Source organism: Mesoplodon densirostris, chromosome 13 (genome assembly GCF_025265405.1).
Source record: "Mesoplodon densirostris isolate mMesDen1 chromosome 13, mMesDen1 primary haplotype, whole genome shotgun sequence".
In the NCBI taxonomy this organism is placed as follows: domain Eukaryota; kingdom Metazoa; phylum Chordata; class Mammalia; order Artiodactyla; family Ziphiidae; genus Mesoplodon; species Mesoplodon densirostris.
The window spans coordinates 76,778,268-76,799,880 of record NC_082673.1 but is presented as its reverse complement, the minus strand read 5'-3'; the positions used below and the strand labels follow the sequence as shown (position 1 = coordinate 76,799,880).

Here is a 21,613-nt window from a genome sequence, read left to right as displayed (position 1 = left end):
GAACAACTTGAAGTCAAGTCCCCAGTGATCCAGAAAGTGGTTTGTAGCATCACCCCCTTCCTAGAAAATTGGAAAATGCACCATCATCAGTAGAGAGTGAAAGCCAGCATTCAAAATGCCGGGAGACCTCTCGGGCCATTTCATCACAACATAAAGCAACAAGCAGATGTGAATTCATTGGGTGAATTTAACCAATACAGAGAGCCAAAACACACATGGAATTCCAAACCAGAAATAATCTCAAGTTGGAGGCATCTAGTGCCCTTGTCTACAATGATTGCTTTCACCACGTAAAAGTCAAATCCACTCCATGAGGCAAATCCTGCCTGGGCTCAGATTGAGGGCTGCTGCCATGGAGACCACAAGAGGGGAGATTTTCTGACAGGCTGCCGGCATGAAAGGAATGGATTACAGCTCCATCTTATGTAAATTTCCACTGGGGAGAAAAAGATTAAAAGGAAAATAATCATGCTTTAGTCATTCTCATTTAGGGTAATAAGATCCTTTAATTCCTTCTTGGAAAAAGAGGCAACAGCTGCCCTGTCATAAACGCTAAGACACTTTGCTCGACATTTTTCAGGAACCCAATCTTTAGCTGAAACTTTGACCTAATGGTTGCACTGAGTTTATGTTTTTAAGAGGAAGATAGATTTTCTTTAAACATATGACATAAGCCCATTGGCCCCAGACATGAAGAATTAAGAACGAATTGTACCGACCTCAGTTTCTGAAGTGGACAGAGAAATTTTATACTTCTTGCCTCACCATGTCCAGGCCAAGTGGGTCTGGAGGAGGGTGAACTATTAGGTAAACACTATTTCACAGGGTCATCAAGTGAACGTTGTATGTTTTCTCCTACAGACTTTATTCTCTTTTCACTTTGGCTGCGACGCCCAACTTTCTTGTGGGATGCACCTCACCCCAGCTCTCAGCCCACGTGGTCACTTTAAATTACTTTAATGAATGACCGTATCTCATTTACACAGCTTATTGTTGTAGTTGCTTTATTATTATCATTATTATTATGGAACTGCTTCTCAGGCAGGGTAACCTGCTCAAGGTATCAAAGCTGATAAGTGGGAACCCCAGGACTGGAACCCTGCTGGTCTTATTCCAGAATCCATATACTCAAGTGTTCCTGCTCTGTGCTTCTGCCAGGTTGAATGTCCCTCTCTGATCTCCACTTATTATTATCCCAGAATAATAGCTCCTCTTAATTGTTTTTTTGCAAGGGCACAGAAGTATGGAGTGTTTCTTAAGTGAATCATCTAGAGATGTTTATCTTATTTTGGGAATTCTACCAGCAGCTTAGGGTAGGGGAAATTTTGTTTTTCCCTGACCCCCTCTAGGTTCTATAAGGAAGAGAAAAAGATGGTGAGGGGATGAGATAGAAATGGTTGTATTCTCTCTTTGCTCATGTAATGGGGAAACAGCTTGCAAGCTGTGAAGTTTAGAGTAATTCAGGGAACTGAACTTGCAGCTGCCAGAGATGGTGCCCAGTGTCTAGGTACACCAGCCTGTGGGCCCAGAAAGAGCTGGAAGTCAAATGCGTAGCTCAGATCCCCAGGAAGGTGATAGAGCCAGGACTCACGTATCAGAGGCATTTAATACCCACGAGAGCAGGGGTTGTGTCAGTTTTGTTCACGGGCTGGATCAGCTGGATTGGTTCCTGGCCAACGTCCATAAACACGTTGAATGAACAAATGAATGAATGAATGCCAGCAGATGCTGGCAGGACTTCTATTTCTTCAGTCATCATGAAGGTGAAGAACATCAAAAATAGGAGGATTTAGACACTCCTCACGAGTTTTCAGCTGCCATATATCCTGACTTCATACTCCTAATAATTATGTTATTTAATTCAATCTTTCTTTTTAAAAAGTAACTCCCTTTTCTTTCTTTATCTTCAATTTCCATCCCACCTGCTAGCTCAAGTCCTTTATGGCCTAAAATATCTTACCTTGATCCTGTATCTTTGTCTATAACCTCTCTATTTCTACTTCTCCTTTTAGCCAAATTCCTTCGGTCATTTATAGTTTTGTTTCCTCCTCTTTTTCTATGCACTTCCTCAAACCCGTTGCTGACCACTCCCATCCCCCCACCCCCAGTCCCCACAACCCCACCAAAGTATTATCATCAATGTCCAACATTTTACCAACCTAGTGAAGACATTGCAGTTCTTTATATTAATGAAATACATAATACTTTAGTTGCATTTGAAAGAGCTGCCCATTCAGGGTGAAAATGATAGTTGTGACATCATTTGATTCTGATTCTACTCCTAATTCTCTGACTACTCTTTGTTTGCAAGGTTTCTCTTCCTTTGTTTATGTGGTAGGTGGGGTCCTATGCAGTTCTGTCTTCTGACCACTGTTTGTCTTGCTTGCTTCCTTACCTAGGCCCGGTGTTTTAGCTCACGAATGGTCACATGATCCAGCCAGGCCAATCAAAGTCTTCCCTGGGAGTTTTGTTAGAATTATCAGGAAGCCAAATTCTCCTTTCTTGGAGACAACTGGCTTTAAAAATCACGTCAGTCTGGAGCTGCCAATGACTATTTTCTCTAGGAGCAGAGAGCTAGTCTGAGAATACAGTCAAAACATGGGAAAGCAGCATGGAGAAACATGTTGTCATCATGTTGCTCCTGGATCTAGCCATATATGAAGCTGAAATTAATCCTGGATTCTAAAGTTATATGAACAAATATATCCGTTTTTAAAAGCAGGTTTGAGTTGTGTTTCTGACACTTGCAACCAAGAGTTTTGAAAAATATACCTTCCACCATCTTCCTATTTCCAGTGTGGTCCTCACATCTACAACTTCTCCACTCTGCGGCCAGAGGGATTAATATAAGATGTACAACTGGCAGTGCTATTCCCCTGTTTAATATCTTTTAATGGCTCCCCAGAGCCTACTCAGGGGAGGCAAACTCAAAAGTCTTGAGGGAACAGGCAGATGATGTAAATAAGGGAAGCAGGCCAGGTGGAATACAGTAGAAAGAGGTTCATCTGGAGATAAGTGCCCTGCCTCCAGCCAGGGCATTTATCAGTGTATTCAGAATGCAAACACTGTGTGCCTGTCAAACACAACACATCTGAAGGTTGGGTTTGGCCTCTGAGCTCTAAGTTTGCAATGTCTGGCCTATGTTGCAAGTTCAAGCTCCTGCACACAGTCCAGGAGGCGTTTGCAGTCAAGCCGCTGACAATTCCGCAGTCAAGCCACTGACAATTCCCAGGACATGTTTCCAGCCATTAGATGCTCTGGTAATACTAAACTGGTACCAACATTTTTTTCACTGACCCATGCTTTTGCTTATGCTGTTCCTTTCACTGGATCCTCATTCCACCCCCTCCTTCTATCATCATCTTCATCTTGCTAAATCCAACTTGTTCTTCAATATTCATCTCATGTGTTATCAGCTCCAGGGATCCTCCTCTTGACAAGACATTTGTCCTTCCTCCATGCTTTTACAGCTGGCCATATTCTTCTCTGTCACTGCATCCGATATGTATGCCAGACCTTGTTGATTGCTTCCTCACAACCATTACTTCTCCCGTTTACTTGCTGGCAGAATTTGCCTCTCTCAACAAAGTCTGAAAAAACCTGACACTCTTTCCCAGTTTGCCTTGCAGCTAAGGTCTGGGATGTGATCCAATCCTGCTCAGAGGGCTTGGATGGGAAATCAACTAATGGACTCTTGGGAAAAATTTACTTCCATGGCAACGAAGAAGCGATGCAGAGAACGCCCTTCCTTTTCATTTCTTCCATTTATTATAGTTCAATGAGGAATGATGTTTGGAGCTGCAGCAGCCATCTTGCGACTATGAGGATAAAGCCAAGAGAGTCACGGAGAGGGTGAAGCAGATCCCTGCAATCCCTGAGCTGCTGAACCAACTTGGGAACTTATCTTTCAGACTTTTTGGTATGTGAGATATAGTAATAACAAACTGTTGCCTAAGTCACATTTTAGGGGCTATTCTGTCACCTGCAGGTGAAAACATTCTAAATGAGTCAACATATTATGTTCACATTGCCTTTGTGCTTTTCTTTTCTATTATTCTGTAAGTTATTTGTGGAGAAGGATGATCTCACACTCATATTTTTATCACTGATATCTAACACAGAGTAGGAACTCAGTAAATTAAAAAATTTTTTTTATTGAAGTATAGCTGATTTACAATGTTGGGTGACTCAGTTACACATATATATATATTCTTTTTCATATTCTTTTCCATTATGATTTATCACAGGATATTGAATATAGTTCCCTGTGCTATACAGTAGGACCTTGTTGTTTATATATCCTATGTATAATAGTTTGCATCTGCTAATCCCAAACTCCCAATCCTTCCCTCCTCCAGTATCCGCCCCCACCGACCTTGGCAACTACAAGTCTGTTCTCTATGTCTGTGAGTCTGTTACTGTTTCGTAGATATGTTCATTTGTGTCATATGTTAGATTCCAAATATAAGTGATATTATACAGTGTTTGTCTTTCTCTTTCTGACTTACTTTGCTTAGTGTGATAATCTCTAGGTCCATCGATGTGTGATGTTCATCAAAGTATTTATTTTTCCATAATTTTCCCACTAGGAACTGCAGTAAACAGTGTGTGCCAATGTCTGTCCCATTTAGGAGATAGCCCCTGAGTGTTGGGGAGTGGAAATGTCAGTGAATCATATATGGGTAATCCTCTGGGGATTTAAGGGAATGAAGGATCTGTTACAAGTATAAGGTCATCTCAGTGGAATTGACTAGTACTATTCAAATTGTTTATTCAGACCTTATGAAAGCTTACTGCAAAGCCTAACACGTATATCAGATGAAAGTTGCATTGGTTGGAGGAGGGAAGAGGTGCTGGGTGCTTGCATCCCCCTCCTCCATGCTGGGCCTCTCTCATGTCCTGTTGTTGTCCCTAAGGCCCCTTTTCTGACCCTGTCCCCAGGGCTCAGTGAGACAGAAGTGAAAGCCACTTTCATAATCAAATCCATCAAACGCCTTGGACTTCTCTTGATCCTTAGCAACTGCCTAAACTCTGTCACTAAAAGTTGAAGGTTGCCCTTAGCTACTTGGAGGCTTGTGAGATTCCATTTTTATTAAAAAGTTTAGAGCATTACACTAGCTTTGGCTAAAACTGGCGCCGCAAATCAAAAAGGCACAATTACTTTGGAGAATCCATTTGGCAGCCCCAGTTCTCTAAGTACATACATTTAATTTTATGGTTTGTTATACAAATCATTTAAACTCATTGTATCAGAGGGAGCCCATGTATTTTGGAAACTCCTGTAAACTAAGAGCAGACATTCTTTGGGCTGTTTTGTTCTTACTTGTAAGGGAGAAATGTCACTTTAGATTTCAACGTTGACTCACAGAGAAGCCATTTCCCGTTTCTCATTTCCACATCCATCCATGCTAACTTAAGTCCTAATTACTTCAGATCTTCTTGGCTCTGAATTTTAGACAGTGGAGTCAGATCTTCTTGTAATCCAGAGTCTCAGAGTCTGCAACTTCTGCAGCCAGGAAAGTGCCTTATATAACAGTGTTGTTAAGGTGGAGAGTTTGAGTGAGGGTGAGCGTGGAGGCTGCTATGGTGATGACATTATTCCTAGATCATTAATGACCCCGACACACAAGAAGCCATGTCTGAGTATGTGTGGGTGTGTGTATTTTCTAAGGAGAGGAGGTTAGATTATATTTCCATTTTTTTTCATGGTCACCAGTTTTTTACCATTTGGTTTCAGAAAAGTTAAGTCTTCAGCTTTGATGAATTACAACCCGTGGCCAACAAACTCCCCTATATCCTCAAACTCTTGGCTGAGTTCCCCTCAGTTTTCCCTGAATCGTGTCTCTTCTCCAAGGAAACAATATTCTTGAAGCCCCCTCGATTTCAGTCTGCTTTTTCTCCCATACCCCATGTAATTCCGGGCGGAAAGATACTTTTTGTTTCCTCTTTCATTAACAACAGGACTTTGAGATCTTTATACTATTCCCTTCATGTTATAGCTCCTTTGTAGCCCATGTCATCTGTCCATCCATCCATCTACTGACCCACCCACACATCCATCCATTCAACACATATTTGTTGAGCACTTTCTACCAGGAATTTTTCTGAGGATACAGTGGTGAACAAGCCGAGCATGTCCCTGGTGTCACAGAGATGACAACAATAGCCAAATAAATACTAAATACAATGTCAGAAAGTGATAGTGCTATGAAGAAAAATTGCAGTGGCCATGAGACTGGGCCTTTCAGATCTCCTTCTGCAGGGTGTGTGAGTGACTGAGAGCTCCAGCAGCCACGTTCTGAAATCCACTGCTGTGCTGCCTGGGACCCTGCTTCACAGGGTCTGCTCTCTGCCAATAACCGAGCATGGCAGGGACATTAAGATGGATGCAGGGCTCATTGATGGGGAGCTTTAGCTTGAGTACTCTCTGAAGGTCTTGTGGAAATTTTCTTAGAAGTGTGTTGTAGTCTAAGACCCTCCCCCCTCCCCTCCCTCCCTCCCTCCCTCCCTTCCCCCCTCCGTTCCTTCCTTCCTTCCCTCTCTCCTTCACTCAGGATCAGACCTTCACTGCAGCTCTTCCAGCCCTTCCCAGTTACAGTAAGTCCCCTACATATGAACCTTCAAGCTGCAAACTTTCAAAGATGCGATCATGTGGGCTTCCCTGGTGGTGCAGTGGTTGAGAGTCCGCCTGCCGATGCAGGGGACACGGGTTCGTGCCCCGGTCTGGGAAGATCCCACATGCTGCAGAGCAGCTGGGCCCGTGAGCCATGGCCACTGGGCCTGCGTGTCTGGAGCCTGTGCTCCACAACGGGAGAGGCCACAACAGTGCAAGGCCCGGGTACCGCAAAAAAAAAAAAAAAAAAAAAGAAAAAAAAAAAAGCTGCGATCATGTGTTCCATCAGTGTCAGGCATGGGTGAAATTGCAGCTTGCCCTCCATCTCCTATTGCTGAGGATCCTTCAGCTCTACCATCTCCCACCTCCTCTCCCTCCTCCAGTCTGTAACTCTTCTTGCCTCTTCACTCAATGCCAGCCCCTGTATGCCAGCTGTTGTACTGTACTACTGTACTTTTCAAGGTACTCTACTGTAAGATTAAAAATGTTTTCTTTATTTTTTGTGTGTGTTTGTTTTTTATGTATTATTTGTGTGAAAAGTATTATAAACCTACTACAGTACAGTACCATATAGCCGATTGTGTTAGTTGGGTACCTAGGCTAAATTTGTTGGACTTACGAGCAAATTGGGCTTACGAACGCGCTCGGAATGAAAATCGTTCGTGTACAGGGGACTTACTGTGCCTCTTTCACTTTCTCATGTTTTCCCTGATAAAATTGTGCATTTCTTGTCCCATCTTGGCATCTTTTTCCTAGAGGACCTGGACTAACACAAGACTAAGGCAGCCTGAAAGAAGACTTGGGGGGGTACTTTAGATAAGTGACCAGTAAAGGCCCCTCATGACAAGTGGCATTTGTTTAGGAACTTGATCGGAGTGAGGGGATGATCCATGCAAACACCTGGGGGACGCAGCCTTCTGGCAGAAGGAAGAAGGAAGAGCACATGTGGAGACTTTGAGCCTTGGCTTTCTGGGGGGTCCCTTAAAACTGCTGAGGCGTGGGGAGCAAGATTAGGCAGATCTCTGGGCTCCCTCCAAACTCACTCCCATTTCGAGTGGCTCTACCTTTATCTGCTTTGCATATTTGGCTTCCCCGAAAATTTTAGATGAAAAAAAAGTTCAGGTTTAAAAAAAAATACTCTGAAAACCAGTGTTCTGGATGAACTCTGTGATCTCTGCCCTATTTTATGACTCTATCAGTCCATTGGCTATGGGAAGAATGGGCAGTGGAAGAAATTGCCTCTATTTGGAAGCCTAATTGTTCCACAGAGTTACTGGATTAGTGTGAGGCAGGTGTAGATAAGGGGAATTAGAGTAAGTGATTAAAGGACTTGATGCATGGAGTCCGGTGGAGGGAGTGGGGCTTGATAACGTGGGGGAATTTCATGTTAAGCTCTGAAGCCCTACAGTTGGATGGCAGCCAGAGGAGACTGGTGTATATCAAGTAAGCAGAAGTGGACAAAGGATGGTCGGGATGGGGAGAGGGTTAAAGGGTTGTCCTCCATGTGCACTGGAGAGGTGCTTAGAGAAACAGTGGAGGATAACAGCTGTGCTCAAGGACTTTGGTTTCAAAAGGTAAAATATTAATATTGCCCGGAAGAAAGGTGACAGAATTTACCTCTTTCCAGGGGGGGTTGATAACTGAACTTATAAAAATTTCCTGGCACTTTTTTAGTGTTAAAACTATATTTTTTCCGCCTGATTTTTCAGTAGAAAGAGAAGCTGGTAGTAGTAATACAAAGGCTGAGATGGCTGTGAGAGGCTTTTTTTTCCCTCCAGCCCTGTTTTTTTTTGTTTTTTAGTTGAAGTATAGTTAATTTACAGTGTTGTGTTAGTTTTGAGTGTATGGCAGAGTGATTCATATATATATATACACACACACATATATATATATTTTTCAGATTCTTTTCCTTTATAGGTTATTACAAGATATTGAGTATAGTTTTGTGTACTATGCAGTAGGTCCTTGTTTACCTATTTACTATATAGTAGAGTGTATATGTTAATCCCAAACTTCTAATTTATCTCCCCTCCCCCCCACTCTCTGCTATCCCCTTTGGTAGCCATAAGTTTGTTTCCTATGTCTTTGAGTCTATTTCTGTTTTGTAAATAAGTTCATTTATATCATTTTTTAAGATTCCACCTATAAGTGATATCATAGGATATTTGTCTTTCTCTGACTTACTTCACTTAATATGATAATCTCTAGGTCCACCCATGTTGCTGCAAATGGCATTATTTCATTCTTTATTATGGCTGAGTAATATTTCATTGTATATATACTACATCTTCTTTATCCATTCTTCTGTTGATGGACATTCAGTTTACTTCCATGTTTTGGCTATTGTGAGCAGTGCTGCAGTGAACATTGGGGTGCATGTATCTTTTTGAGTTAGAATTTTGTCCAGATATTTGCCCAGGAGTGGGATTGCAGGATCATATGGTAACTCTATTTTTTTGTTTTTTAAGGAACCTCCATACTGTTCTCCATAGTGGCTGTACCAATTTATATTCCCACCAACAGTGTAGGAGGGTTCCTTTTTCTCCACACCCTCTCCAGCATTTATTATTTGTAGACTTATTAACGATGGCCATTCTGACTGATGTGAGGTAATACCTCATCATAGTTTTGGCTTGTATTTCTCTAATAATTAGCGATATTGAACATTTTTTATGTGCCTATTGGCCATCTGTATGTCTTCTTTGGGGAAATATCTATTTAGGTCTTCTACCCATTTTTTGATTGGGTTGTTAGGTTTTTGATATTAAGCTGTATGAGCTGTTTGTATATTTTGGAAATTAATCCCTTGTTGGTAGCATTGCTTGCAAATATTTTCTCTCAGTCCATAGGTTGTCTTTTCATGTTGTTTATCGTTTCCTTTGCTGTGCAAAACGTTTTAAGTTTAATTAGGTCCATTTGCTTATTTTTGTTTGTATTTCCATTACTTAGGAAATGGATCCAAAAAAATATTGCTGTGATTTATATCAGAGTGTTCTGCCTATATTTTCCTCTAGGAGTTTTATAGACTCTGGTCTTACATTTAGGTCTTGAATCCATTTTGAGTTTATTTTTGTATATGGTGTTAGAGAATGTTCTAATTTCATTCTTTTACATGTAGCTGTCCAGTTTTCCCAGCACCACTTACTGGGGAGACCGTCTTTTCTCCACTGTATATTCTTGCTTCCTTTGGTGTAGATTAATTGACCCTAATTGTATGGGCTTATTTTTGTGCTTTCATTTTTTAATTTATTTTTTAAACATCTTTATTGGGTATAATTGTTTTATAGTGGTGTGTTAGTTTCTGCTATATAACAAAATGAATCAGCTGTATGTATACATATATACCCATATCTCCTCCCTCTTACATCTCCCTCCCACCCTGCCTATCCCACCCCTCTAGTTGGACACAAAGCACTGAGCTAATCTCCCTGTGTTATGCTGCTGCTTCCCACTAGCTAGCTATTTTACATTTGGTAGTGTAAATGTCACTCTCTCACTTCGTCCCAGCTTACTCTTCCCCCTCCCTGTGTCCTCAAGTCCATTCTCTACATCTGCATCTTTATTCCTGTCCTGCCCCTAGGTTCTTCAGAACCATTTTTTTTTAGATTCCATACATATGTGTTAGCATACCATATTTGTTTTTCTCTTTCTGACTTACTTCACTCTGTATGACAGACTCTAGGTCCATCTACCTCATTACAAATAACTGAATTTCGTTTCTTTTTATGGCTGAGTAATATTTCATTATATATATGTGCCACGTCTTCTATATTCATTCATCTGTCGATGGACACTTAGGTTGCTTCCATGTCCTGGCTATTGTAAATAGAGCTGCAATGAACATTGTGGTATGTGACTCTTTTTGAATTATGGTTTTCTCAGGGTATATGCCCATTAGTGGGATTGCTGGGTCGTATGGTAGTTCTATTTTTAGTTTTTTAAGGAACCTCCATACTGTTCTCCATAGTGGCTGTATCAATTTACATTCCCACCAACAATGCAGGAGGGTTCCCTTTTCTCCACACCCTCTCCAGCATTTATTGTTTGTAGATTTTTTTGATGGTGGCCATTCTGACCAGTGTGAGGTGATACCTCATTGTAGTTTTGATTTGCATTTCTCTAATGATTGGTGATGTTGAGCATCCTTTCATGTGTTTGTTGGCAATCTGTATATCTTCTTTGGAGAAATGTCTATTTAGGTCTTCTTCCCATTTTTGTATTGAGTTGATTTCTTTTTTGATATTGAGCTGCATGAGCTGCTTATAAATTTTGGACATTAATCCTTTTTCAGTTGCTTCATTTGCAAATATTTTCTCCCATTCTGAGGGTTGTCTTTTCATCCTGCTTATGGTTTCCTTTGCTGTGCAAAAGCTTTTAAGTTTCATTAGGTCCATTTGTTTATTTTTGTTTTTATTTCCATTTCTCTGAGAGGTGGGTCAAAAAGGATCTTGCTGTGATTTATGTGATAGAGTGTTCTGCCTATGTTTTCCTCTAGGAGTTTGATAGTGTCTGGCCTTACATTTAGGTCTTTAATCCATTGTGAGTTTATTTTTGTGTATGGTGTTAGGGAATGTTCTAATTTCATTCTTTTTACATGTAGCTGTCCAGTTTTCCCAGCCCACTTATTGAAGAGGCTGTCTTCTCTCCATTGTATATTCTTACCTCCTTTATCAAAGATAAGTTGACCATATGTGTGTGGGTTTATCTGTGGGCTTTCTATCCTGTTCCATTGATCTATATTTCTGTTTTTGTGCCAGTACCATACTGTCTTGATTCCTGTAGCTTTGTAGTATAGTCTGAAGTCCAGGAGCCTGATTCCTCCAGCTCTGTTTTTCTTTCTCAAGATTGCTTTGGTTATTCGGGGTCTTTTGTGTTTCCATACAAATTGTGAAATTTTTTGTTCTAGTTCTGTGAAAAATGCCATTGGTAGCTTCATAGGGATTGCATGGAATCTGTAGATTGCTTTGGGTAGTATAGTCATTTTCACAATGTTGATTCCTCCAATCCAAGAACATGGTATGGTGGGCGGCGCTGGAGCTGAGGCTCGGGCTTCGGTCAGAGCGCAGGGAGAGGACTGGGGCTGGCGGCGAGAACTCAGCCTGAAGGGGGATAATGTGCCACAGCTAGCCGGGAAGGAGTCCGGGAAAACTCTGGAGCTGCCGAAGAGGCAGGAGACTTTTTCTTCCCTCTTGGTTTCCTGGTGCGCGAGGAGAGGGGATTAAGAGCGCCGCGTAAAGCAGCTCCAGAGACGGGCGCGAGTCGCGGCTGAAAGCGCGGAGCCCAGAGACGGGCGTGGGACGCTGGGGCTGCTGCTGCCGCCGCCAAGAAGCCTGTGTGCGAGCGCAGGTCACTGTCCACACCGCCCTTCTGGGAGCCTGTGCAGCCTGCCACTGCCGGGGTCCCGGGATCCAGGGGCGGCTTCCCTGGGAGAACGCACGGCGCGCCTCGGGCTGGTGCAACGTCACGCCGACCTCTGCCGCTGCAGGCTCGCCCCGCACTCTGTGCCCCTCCCTCCCGCCCGGCCTGAGTGAGCCAGAGTCCCCGAAGAGGCTGCTCCTTTAACCCTGTCCTGTCTGAGCGAAGAACAGATGCCCTCCGGCGACCTACACACAGAGGCGGGGCCAAATCCAAAGCTGAGACCCAGGAGCTGTGAGAACAAAGAAGAGAAAGGGAAACCTCTCCCAGCAGCCTCAGAAGCAGCGGATTAAAGCTCCACAATCAACTTCATGTACCCTGCATCTGTGGAATACATGAATAGACAACAAATCATCCCAAATTGAGGAGCCAGGAGTCAGTGCTGTGCCTCTGAGGTGGGAGAGCGAACTTCAGGACACTGGTCCACAAGAGACCTCCCAGCTCCACATAATATCAAACGGCAAAAATCTTCCAGAGATCTCCATCTCAACACCAGCACCCAGCTTCACTCAACGACCAGCAAGCTACAGTGCTGGACACCCTATGCCAAACAACTAGCAAGACAGGAACACAACGCCACCCATTAGCTGAGAGGCTGCCTCAAATCATAAAAAGTCCGCAAACACCCCAAAACACACCACCAGACGTGGACCTGCCCACCAGAAAGACAAGATCCAGCCTCATCCACCAGAACACAGGCAGTAGTCCCCTCCACCAAGAAGCCTACACAACCCACTAAACCAACCTTAGCCACTGGGGACAGACACCAAAAACAACGGGAAGTACGAACCTGCAGCCTGCAAAAAGGAGACCCCAAACACAGTAACATAAGCAAAATGAGAAAACAGAAAAACACACAGCAGGAGAAGGAGCAAGATAAAAACCCACTAGACCTAACAAATGAAGAGGTAATAGGCAGTCTATCTGAAAAAGAATTCAGAATAATGATGGTAAAGATGATCTAAAATCTTGGAAATAGAATAGACAAAATGCAAGAAACAGTTAACAAGGACCTAGAAGAACTAAAGACGAATCAAGCATCGATTAAAAACACAATAAATGAAATAAAAAATACTCTAGATGGGATCAATAGCAGAATAACTGAGGCAGAAGAACGGATAAGTGAGGTGGAAGATAAAATAGTGGAAATAACTGCTGCACAGCAAAATAAAGAAAAAAGAATGAAAAGAACAGAGGACAGTCTCAGAGACCTCTGGGACAACATTAAACGCACCAACATTCGAATTATAGGGGTCCCAGAAGAAGAAGAGAAAAAGAAAGGGGCTGAGAAAATATTTGAAGAGATTATAGTTGAAAACTTCCCTAATATGGGAAAGGAAATAGTTAATCAAGTCCAGGAGGCACAGAGAGTCCCATACAGAATAAATCCAAGGAGAAATACACCAAGACACATATTAATCAAACTGTCAAAAATTAAACACAAAGAAATCATATTAAAAGCAGCAAGGCAAAAACAACAAATAACACACAAGGGAATCCCCATCAGGATAACAGCTGATCTCTCAGCAGAAACTCTACAAGCCAGAAGGGAGTGGCAGGACATACTTAAAGTGATGAAGGAGAAAAACCTGCAACCAAGATTACTCTACCCAGCAAGGATCTCATTCAGATTTGATGGAGAAATTAAAACCTTTACAGACAAGCAAAAGCTGAGAGAGTTCAGCACCACCAAACCAGCTTTACAACAAATGCTAAAGGAACTTCTCTAGGCAAGAAACACAACAGAAGGAAAAGAACTACAATAACGAACCCAAAACAATTAAGAAAATGGGAATAGGAACATACATATCAATAATTACCTTAAATGTAAATGGACTAAATGCTCCCACCAAAAGACACAGACTGGCTGAATGGATACAAAAACAAGACCCATATATATGCTGTCTACAAGAGACCCACTTCAGACCTAGAGACACATACAGACTGAAAGTAAGGGGATGGAAAAAGATATTCCATGCAAATGGAAACCAAAAGAAAGCTGGAGTAGCAATTCTCATATCAGACAAAATAGACTTTAAAATAAAGACTACTAGAAGAGACAAAGAAGGACACTACATAATGATCAAGGGATCAATCCAAGAAGAAGATATAACAATTGTAAATATTTATGCACCAAACATAGGAGCACCTCAATACATAAGGGAAATATTAACAGCCATAAAAGGAGAAATCGACAGTAACACAATCATAGTAGGGGACTTTAACACCCCACTTTCACCAATGGACAGGTCATCCAAAATGAAAATAAATAAGGAAACACAAGCTTTAAATGATACATTAAACAAGATGGACTTAATTGATATTTATAGGACATTCCATCCAAAAACAACAGAATACACATTTTTCTCAAGTGCTCATGGAACATTCTCCAGGATAGATCATATCTTGGGTCACAAATCAAGCCTTGGTAAATTTAAGAAAATTGAAATTGTATCAATTATCTTTTCTGACCACAATGCTATGAGACTAGATATCAATTACAGGAAAAGAGCTGTAAAACATACAAACACATGGAGGCTAAACAATACACTACTTAATAACGAAGTGATCACTGAAGAAATCAAAGAGGAAATTAAAAAATACCTAGAAACAAATGACAATGGAGACACGATGACCCAAAACCTATGGGATGCAGCAAAAGCAGTTCTAAGAGGGAAGTTTATGGCAATAAAATCCCACCTTAAGAAACAGGAAATATCTCGAATAAACAACCTAACCTTGCACCTAAAGCAATTAGAGAAAGAAGAACAAAAACATCCCAAAGTTAGCAGAAGGAAAGAAATCATAAAAATCAGATCAGAAATAAATGAAAAAGAAATGAAGGAAACGATAGCAAAGATCAATAAAACTAAAAGCTGGTTCTTTGAGAAGATAAACAAAATTGATAAACCATTAGCCAGACTCATCAAGAAAAAAAGGGAGAAGACTCAAATCAATAGAATTAGAAATGAAAAAGGAGAAGTAACAACTGACACTGCAGAAATAGAAAAGATCATGAGAGATTACTACAAGCAACTCTATGCCAATAAAATGGACAACCTGGAAGAAATGGACAAATTCTTAGAAATGCACAACCTGCCAAGACTGAATCAGGAAGAAATAGAAAATATGAACAGACCAATCACAAGCACTGAAATTGAAACTGTGATTAAAAATCTTCCAACAAACAAAAGCCCAGGACCAGATGGCTTCACAGGCGAATTCTATCAAGCATTTAGAGAAGAGCTAACACCTATCCTTCTCAAACTCTTCCAAACAATTTCAGAGGAAGGAACACTCCCAAACTCATTCTATGAGGCCACCATCACCTTGATACCAAAACCAGAAAAGGATGTCACAAAGAAAGAAAACTACAGGCCAATATCACTGATGAACATAGATGCAAAAATCCTCAACAAAATACTAGCAAACAGAATCCAACAGCACATTAAAAGGATCATACACCATGATCAAGTGGGGTTTATTCCAGGAATGCAAGGATTCTTCAATATACGCAAATCAATCAGTGTGATACACCATATTAACAAACTGAAGGAGAAAAACCATATGATCATCTCAATAGATGTAGAGAAAGCTTTTGACAAAATTCAACACCTATTTATGATAAAAACCCTGCAGAAAGTAGACATAGAGGGAACTTTCCTCAACATAATAAAGGCCATATATGACAAACCCACAGCCAGCATCGTCCTCAATGGTGAAAAACTGAAACCATTTCCACTAAGATCAGGAACAAGACAAGGTTGCCCACTCTCACCACTCTTATTCAACATAGTTTTGGAAGTTTTAGCCACAGCAATCAGAGAAGAAAAGGAAATAAAAGGAATCCAAATGGGAAAAGAAGAAGTAAAGCTGTCACTGTTTGCAGATGACATGATACTATACATAGAGAATCCTAAAGATGCTACCAGAAAACTACTAGAGCTAATCAATGAATTTGGAAAAGTTGCAGGATACAAAATTAATGCACAGAAATCTCTGGCATTCCTATATACTAATGATGAAAAATCTGAAAGTGAAATCAAGGAAACACTCCCATTTACCATTGCAACAAAAAGAATAAAATATCTAGGAATAAACCTACCTAAGGAGACAAAAGACCTGTATGCAGAAAATTATAAGACACTGATGAAAGAAATTAAAGATGATACAAATAGATGGAGAGATGTACCATGTTCTTGGATTGGAAGAATCAACATTGTGAAAATGACTCTACTACCCAAAGCAATCTACAGATTCAATGCAATACCTATCAAACTACCAATGGCATTTTTCACAGAACTAGAACAAAAAATTTCACAATTTGTATGGAAACACAAAAGACCCCGTATAGCCAAAACAATCTTGAGAACGAAAAACGGAGCTGGAGGAATCAGGCTCCCTGACTTCAGACTATACTACAAAGCTACAGTAATCAAGACAGTATGGTACTGGCACAAAAACAGAAAGATAGATCAATGGAACAGGATAGAAAGCCCAGAGATAAACCCACGGACATATGGTCACCTTATCTTTGATAAAGGAGGCAGGAATGTACAGTGGAGAAAGGACAGTCTCTTCAATAAGTGGTGCTGGGAAAACTGGACAGGGACATGTAAAAGTATGAGATTAGATCACTCCCTAACACCATACACAAAAATTAGCTCAAAATGGATTAAAGACCTAAATGTAAGGCCAGACACTATCAAACTCCTAGAGGAAAACATAGGCAGAACACTCTATGACATAAATCACAGCAAGATCCTTTTTTTTTTTTTTTTTTTTTTTTTTGCTGTACGCAGGCCTCTCACTGCTGTGGCCTCTCCCGTTGCGGAGCACAGGCTCCGGACACACAGGCTCCGCGGCCATGGCTCGCGGGCCCAGCCGCTCCGCGGCATGTGGGATCTTCCGGGATCGGGGCACGAACCCGTGTCCCCTGCATCGGCAGGCGGACTCTCAACCACTGCGCCACCAGGGAAGCCCCAGCAAGATCCTTTTTGACTCACCTCCTAGAGAAATGGAAATAAAGACAAAAATAAACACATGGGACCTAATGAAACTTCAAAGCTTTTGCACAGCAAAGGAAACCATAAACAAGACGAAAAGACAACCCCCAGAATGGGAGAAAATATTTGCAAATGAAACAACTGACAAAGGATTAATCTCCAAAATTTATAAGCAGCTCATGCAGCTCAATAGCAAAAAAACAAACAACCCAATCCAAAAATGGGCAGAAGACCTAAATAGACATTTCTCCACAGAAGATATACAGACAGCCAGCAAACACATGAAAGGATGCTCAACATCTTTACTCATTAGAGAAATGCAAATCAAAACTACAATGAGATATCATCTCACACCAGTCAGAATGGCCATCATCAAAAAATCTAGAAACAATAAATGCTGGAGAGGGTGTGGAAAAAAGGGAACACTCTTGCACTGCTGGTGGGAATGTGAATTGGTACAGCCACTATGGAGAACGGTATGGAGGTTCCTTAAAAAACTACAAATAGAACTACCATATGACCCAGCAATCCCACTACTGGGCATATACCCTGAGAAAACCATAATTCAAAAAGAGACATGTACCAAAATGTTCATAGCAGCCCTATTTACAATAGCGCGGAGATGGAAACAACCTAAGTGTCCATCATCGGATGAATGGATAAAGAAGATGTGGCACATATATACAATGGAATATTACTCAGCCATAAAAAGAAATGAAATTGAGCTATTTGTAATGAGGTGGATGGACCTAGAGTCTGTCATACAGAGTGAAGTAAGTCAGAAAGAGAAATACAAATACTGTATGCTGACACATATATATGGAATTTAAGAAAAAAATGTCATCAAGAACATAGGGGTAAGACAGGAATAAAGACACAGACCTACTAGAGCATGGACTTGAGGATATGGGGAGGGGGAAGGGTAAGCTGTGACAAAGTGAAAGAGCGGCATGGACATATATACACTACCAAACGTAAGGTAGATAGCTAGTGGGAAGCAGCCGCATAGCACAGGGAGATCAGCTCGGTTCTTTGTGACCGCCTGGAGGGGTGGGATAGGGAGGGTGGGAGGGAGATGCAAAAGGGAGGGGATATGGGAACATATGTATATGTATAACTGATTAAATTTGTAAAATAAAAAAAATTAAAAAATGTAAAAAAAAAAAAAAGAACATGGTATACCTCTCCATCTGTTTTTATCATCTTTAATTTCTTTCATCAGTGTCTTATAGTTTTCTGCATACAGGTCTTTTGTCTCCTTAGGTAGGTTTATTCGTAGGTATCTTATTCTTTTTGTTGCAATGGTAAATGGGAGTGTTTCCTTCATTTCTCTTTCAGATTTTTCATCATTAGTGTATAGGAATGCAAGAGATTTCTGTGCAATAATTTTGTCTCCTGGTACTTTACCAAATTCATAGATTAGCTCTAGTAGTTTTCTGGTAACACCTTTAGGATTCTCTATGTATAGTATCATGTCATCTGCAAACAGTGATGGTTTTACTTCTTTTCTGATTTGGATTCCTTTTATTTCTTTTTCTTCTCTTATTGCTGTGGCTAAAGCTTCCAATACTATGTTGAATAATAGTGGTGAGAGGGGGCAACCTTGTCTTGTTCCTGATCTTAGCGGAAATGGTTTCAGTTTTTCACCATTGAGAATGATGTTGGCTCTGGGTTTGTTATATATGGCCTTTACTATGTTTTTATTTTTATACTTTATTTTATTTTTTGAAGACACAAAACTTAATTTAATAGAAATTTTGTTTGTAGTTCTTACATTCTCAGTATGAGCCTCAGCATATGCCTCATCATTGGTGATGAGGAAGTTGTCAAAGATGGTGCAAGACTTGACCTGCCAGAGATCCAAGCCCAGTACAGCAAAGTTTTCATAGGCATAGATGTTGCTATCAGTGGAGTACTCAGGGTTGTCGATCTCTGGGTGGATCCAAATGCCCTAGTAATCTGGGTTGTCAATCTGCTGGAACTTCCACTCACCCTTGTACTCTGGGTTCTGATTCACTGTTGGTTCCCATTCTCCATCCATCTCTTCATCCCAGTCCTTGGGCTTCTTAGCATCAGGGTCAGGAATGTGCTCAGGCTTGTCCCAGTCCTCAGGCTTGGAGTCTGTAGGGTCATCAATCTTGGCTGACTCATCCCAGTCTTCAGGCTTTGCAGCATCAGGATCCTTTATCTTCTTGGGGGGCAAGAAATCCCAATCATCCTCCAAGGAGCCTGGCTCAACCTGGCTGTTGTCAATCTTTATCTCATAGGTATTATCAGGCCACACAATCAGCATGTAAAGGTGTGTGAATTCATCGTCTTTGCAACGGATATCCTTGTTGATCAGCACGTTCTTGCCCTTGTAGTTGAAGATGACATGAACCTTCTTGGTGCCAGGGCCACAGATGTCCGGGCCAAACATGATGTTGTATTTGGAGTCTCCACGCATGTCTGTCTGGTCCAGACTATCTGGAAATAGCTTCATGTAGCCACCCCCACAGTCGATGTTCCGTTTGCGTTTCACGGTGAACTGCACCACCAGTGTATGACCCTTATTGCTGAAGGGCTCGAATCTGGCCGACAGAGTGTAAAACCAGGCACCCTGGCTTGTCTGCAGCCCTTTATCTTTCTCCAGGTCACCATAGAACTTACCGGAACTGAGAACGAATTTGCCAAAATCGATTTGTGTTTGGATTTGATCCAGCGCTCAGTCCACCCATTTCCATCCAGAAACTGCTCCTTGAAGTAAATGGCGGGTTCAGCGGTGGCCGGGCCAAGAAGGTGGAACAGCAGCAGCACAGGCAACAGCATGGCGGGCCAAGGGGGCTGTGGCACGTGGGCCCTTTAAGTCGCTTTTCTAGCAGTAGCTCTGCAGTAGGGACTGGCCTTTATTATGTTGAGGTAAGTTCCCTCTATGCCTACTCTCTGGAGGGTTTTTTAATCATAAATGGGTGTTGAATTTTGATGAAAGCTTTTTCTGCATCTGTTGAGATGATCATATGGTTTTTATACTTCAATTTGTTAGTATGGTGTATCACATTGATTGATTTACATATATTGAAGAATCCTTGCATTCCTGGGGTAAACGCCACTTGATCATGCTGTATGATCCTTTCAATGTGCTGTTGGATTCTGTTTGCTAGTATTTTGTTGAGGATATTTCCATCTATGTTCATCAGTGACACTGGCCTGTAGTTTTCTTTTTTTGTGACATCTTTGTCTGGTTTTGGTATCAGGGTGATGGTGGCCTCGTAGAATGAGTTTGAGAGTGTTCTTCCCTCTGCTATATTTTGGAAGAGTTTGAGAAGGATAGGTGATAGCTCTTCTCTAAGTGTTTGAAAGAATTTGCCCGTGAAGCCCTCTGGTCCTGGGCTTTTGTTTGCTGGAAGGTTTTTAATCACAATTTCAATCTCAGTGCTTGTGATTGGTCTGTTTATATTCTCTATTTCTTCCTGGTTCAGTCTCAGAAGGTTGTGCTTTTCTAAGAATCTGTCCATTTCTTCCAGGTTGTCTATTTTATTGGCCTATAGTTGCTTGTAGTAATCTCTCATGATCCTTTGTATTTCTGCAGTGTCAGTTATTACTTCTCCTTTTTCATTTCTAATTCTATTGATCTGTCTTCTCCCTTTTTTTCTTGATGAGTTTGGCTAGTGGTTTATCAATTTTGTTTATCTTCTCAAAGAACAAGCTTTTAGTTTTATTGATCTTTGTTATCATTTCCTTCATTTCTTTTTCATTTTTTCTGATCTGATCTTTATGATTTCTTTCCTTCTGCTAACCTTGGGGTTTTTCTGTTCTTCTTTCTCTAATTGCTTTAAGTGTAAGGTTAGGTTGTTTATTTGAGATGTTTCTTGTTTCTTGAGTTAGGATTGTATTGCTATAAACTTCCCTCTTAGAACTGCTTTTGCTGCATCCCATAAGTTTTGGGTCATCGTTTTTTCATTATCATTTGTTTCTAGGTATTTTTTGATTTCCTCTTTGATTTCTTCAGTGATGTCTTTGTTATTTAGTAGTGTATCGTTTAGCCTCCATGCGTTTGTATTTTTTATAGATTTTTTTCCTGTAATTGATATGTAGTCTCATAGCATTGTGGTCGGAAAAGATGCTTGATACGATTTCAATTTTCTTAAATTTATCAAGGCTTGATTTGTGACCCAGGATATGATCTATCCTGGAGAATGTTCCATGATCACATAAGAAGTGTATTCTGTTGTTTTGGATGGAATGTCCTATAAATATAAATTAAGTCCATTTTGTTTAATGTGTCATTTAAAGCTTGTGTTTCCTTATTTATTTTCATTTTGGATGATCTGTCCATTGGTGAAAGTGGGGTGTTAAAGTCCACTACTATGATTGTGTTACTGTTGATTTCCCTTTTTATGGCTGTTAACATTTGCCTTATGTATTGAGGTTCTCCTATGTTGGATGCATAAATATTTACAATTGTTATATCTTCTTCTTGGATTGATCCCATGATCATTATGTCATGTCCTTCTTTGTCTCTTGTAATAGTCTTTATTTTAAAGCCTATTTTGTCTGATACGAGAATTGCTACTCCAGCTTTCTTTTGATTTCCATTTGC

The 21,613-nt window shown here is 40.9% G+C and overlaps 1 pseudogene; it reads right to left on the bottom strand.

Moving 5' to 3' along the window:
* Window positions 1-6,244: 6,244 nt before the first annotated feature.
* On the bottom strand, window positions 6,245-19,842 carry LOC132500634 (calreticulin-like; annotated as a pseudogene).
* Window positions 19,843-21,613: the final 1,771 nt, after the last annotated feature.